Below are 3,971 nucleotides of genomic sequence, written 5' to 3'. Positions count from 1 at the left end.
CTGCAGACCCCCCAAAAAATAAATAAATCAATCTAGTAGCAGAATTATTTGTCAGTTTATAAATACATTTGTTTTGCATTTGGATCATAAATGCAATTAATAAAACAAATGTTTATTTTAAATAAAATATATTTACATTTTTTTGCAGTAAAAGCAGTGATACTACAATGTAAAATAATATCAAAAGCAAAAATGACAAAAAATGAATCTGTATTTGCATAATTTGAAATTCAATGCATCGGTTTGAAAATGAATTTCAATAAATTGAAAGTGAATTTAATGGTTTGACACAAAAAAACTAAATTGAAATGGAATTAAAGAACTGAAAGTAAAAGAAGTCAAACTGAATTTTTAATAAAACAAAACACAGTTTAAAAGCAAATTAATTGATTCAAAATTCAGATTCAAACCATTCAATTCAGTTTCAATTCATCAAAACCCATTTTCAAACCAGCGCATTTAATTTCAAATGATGCAAATACAGATTTATTTTGAGCAATTCAAATTCAGTTTCAGATGGTATAACTTTCTTCACATTATGCCTCCTATTTAATTGAGATTTTTTCAATCTAAAATTCAGATTCACTATTTAACAAAGAACAGCAGGCAACTTTATGGGTCATTCTTCTTTTAACTTCCTGGGGCTCTCCCTTTACCTGACAGCAATTTATATTTACAGATTTCTTGTGTAAACACTGATCTTCTTTACAACAGGATCACCACTCTGACAGAAACCCCCACACCATGCAAAATTTTGCTTTGACAATTTGATGCAACTGATAAAAACTGAGTTAGACAACTGTGGCTACTTGCTTCTTAAATTCAAAAGAACRGTCTAAAACAGATTTCTGGCACTGAGGACCAAGAATGCTAAGGAAACAGTATCAGCGAACTCGAAAGTGGTACTAAGAGCAGCACATTACTGGGAAATGGTTTATTTTAAGATAAAACGTGAATTAAGAGGATTTTGCGAATACACCTGACCAAACTTCACATGAAGCTAAAAATAAACTGAGTACAAAGAAAACAAGAAGGAAGTGAAAGTCCAGTTGTCCCAAAGTCATTTGGAAACTCAGGTCCTTCCTGCCACCTTRTCTYTGACCTCCTAACGGGGACTTWGACAYTGAATCASTGAACCTAACATGTATGTTTTTAATATGTGGGAGTAAACCAAGGTAGTTAAGGGAAAACACACACATGTATAGGTAGAACACGCTAACTTTACATAAAAAGGATATCTGTGAAATTCAAAGTCGAGCGTGTGTACAAAGAATTTGTTCCAACCCTTCCAATCCTTATAACCCTTACATCAAACACTGCAGACAAAAACAAACAACAACAACAAAAAAAACATGGCAACCAAACCCTTCTGTCTGCCTGTCTTATTAGGAGTGCTGTCATGGAGTAACATCCACAGGATGTTCTCCTAACACGTTCTTATGACTCTTCAACATATTGACGCTTGGCCAGGGACCGTCTGCGTCCAGTTTTGAGGCATTGGGTACCCCCCACGTGTCAGTCCTTGCAGCCCGCGGCTTTTCCGGGTTGCGTTACTTACTGTAGGGGTCTTTGGGTCGGGGGTCTGAGGTAAACGTGAGGGACCAGGATTAATGGTTAATTTGACATACTGGGGTCAGGGATAGGCTGCATGTAGCTAATATAGGTTAAATTTAGACTGTGGAACGTTTGTTCTCGCAAATTCTCTACATTTAAAAAAATGGTTAACATGAGGGATCAGGTTTAATGGTTAAATTTAGGGTCTGGGGCCATGGATAGGCTGGTTAGTTTCGCGCATTTCCTACTCTTGTAAAAAATATGACAACGCCCTCGTCCTCTTCTGCCTCATCTTGTACAAAACTGATGCGCGGGGGCTAACTTGCGCGTCCGAATGTGGATGCAGACGGCTACCTGACCAAGCGTCAATATGTTGACGCGGGGGGCATGAGAATGTGTTGGATCTTCGGAAAATTTGCTAAGGCTGGTGGRGGCACTTTTATTTACAGAGCCCGCGAGGGGACATGGGGGGGATTTTTTCCCTTTTGCGGTCCCACGCAATACTTTTGCGTACTTTTGCGTTCCCTCGCAATACTTTTGTGTTCCCTCGCAATACTTTTGCGTTCCCACGCAAAAGATTGTTTTGTGAATGAACTGAATTAAATCAGAATTTTATTTTGAAATATCCGGTTACCAAAACAGGATGTGTCGCCACAAGTTTGTGAAATTGACATTGATGTTGCGTGGCTGTACTGTGTTAAAATATCGGCATATGACATACTTCCATGCGTGGCTGTGTGATATATTCATTCTGAAGCTGAATTAAAGCAGTAGGCTACCTCGCTAATAAACTGGTTGGCACAACAGTGATAAACTACTTTTGCGAGGGAACGCAAAAGGTATTGCGAGGTAACGCAAAAGTATTGCGAGGTAACGCAAAACGATATTGCGAGGGAACGCAAAACGATATTGCGAGGTAACGCAAAAGTATTGCGAGGTAACGCAATACTATTGCGTGGGAATGCAAATAAAAAAAAACTCACGTCTCCTCGCAGGCTCCGTGTTTAATGCCCACGGGAGGTAGAGGTGGGGGAGTGTTGGTGAAGTGGTACCATAGCCTTTTAAAGGCAGGGGTTTGTTTCTAATCAGTGGTAGCAGAGCGCCACATTGCTAATGCTAGGTCCTATAGCCACTTATCCTGTTGTCACAATCCCCACAAGCTAAATAAATAAACAACACTTAGCTTGGTAGGTGCAATTTATGCCTGGCAGCCCACCAGTGCTATAATACATTGGGGGAGGTAGATATTGTTACTTTTTATCACTAAGACCAACAACCTGAAGCTGAATTACTTGTCACTATTGTATTAGTTGTTCAACAGGTTTCGGAGCCTGTTCTCAACAGCAAACTCGATGTGTGAACAGTGACAGACACATGGGAGGGAGCTGCTCTTTACTCAGGAAAGTACCTCAAGTACACACTTGGCATCAGTGCCTCCTGGAGAATCACACTCCACCCATGCAGAAGCATTATTCTACAGAGGACGTTACGTAAGGCCATCTGAAGAACACCCTTCACAACACAACATCCAGTGGTCACATTTAAAGAAAGCTTTCAGAAAGTAACAATGGATCGGATGCTGTTTTTGTTTCAAAGTTTGAGTCCACACACTCTTGTCCCAGGACATCATGACTCAAACAGAAAACCCACTCTGATAAGATGTTTGTGGTACAGCAGTTGGGGTCTTTGGTTTTAGTTAAGTTGCATTTCTGTTGGATCATGGTGTTTATGTTTGCGCTGTCATCTTTTTTCCTCTTTGCACTATACTATCCTGTGTTTGAGTTTGTTTATCTTTTCTTTCTGGCTCATTTTGTTTTACGTTGTGGTGAATTTGCATGCCTTTGTGATAGTTTGTTTGTGTATTCCATCTTTGATGGTAACCAGCCAGACTCTCAGGGCCTGTACTGCACTACAGATATTTTTAAAATCAAACATTTTTAGCTGTGTTTGTACTGCTTGACCACACAACAATGTAGTTGTTAGTTAGCAAAAAAATAAAAAAATAAAAAACTTTTTAAAGTGGAGATTTAAAAAAAAAACCCTCTGATTGGATATACTGTATGTAGCAGGATAAACTGAGACTTTTGGACATGAATGCAAACTGCCTGTTATGCAGTTGGCCCAAACAAACTTTTTTTTTATGTCTCACTTCAACCTGATCCTCTCTTAATGTGATCATTTATAAGGCAGACCTTCTCCTTCGTTCTTCTATTCACTTTGTGCGACACACAAATAGGTGCTCAAATATATATATTTGTATGGAAACCCATTTCTGCCACCCTGATAAAAAATAAAACTTGTATCTCATAATTATGACTTAGCTATCTCATTATTATGAGATAGTATCTCATAATTATGACTTAGCTATCTCATTATTATGAGATAGTATCTCATAATTATGACTTAGCTATCTCATA

Source organism: Austrofundulus limnaeus, unplaced genomic scaffold (assembly GCF_001266775.1).
Source record: "Austrofundulus limnaeus strain Quisiro unplaced genomic scaffold, Austrofundulus_limnaeus-1.0 Scaffold272, whole genome shotgun sequence".
NCBI lineage: Eukaryota > Metazoa > Chordata > Actinopteri > Cyprinodontiformes > Rivulidae > Austrofundulus > Austrofundulus limnaeus.
Note: the sequence above shows the minus strand (reverse complement) of the source record.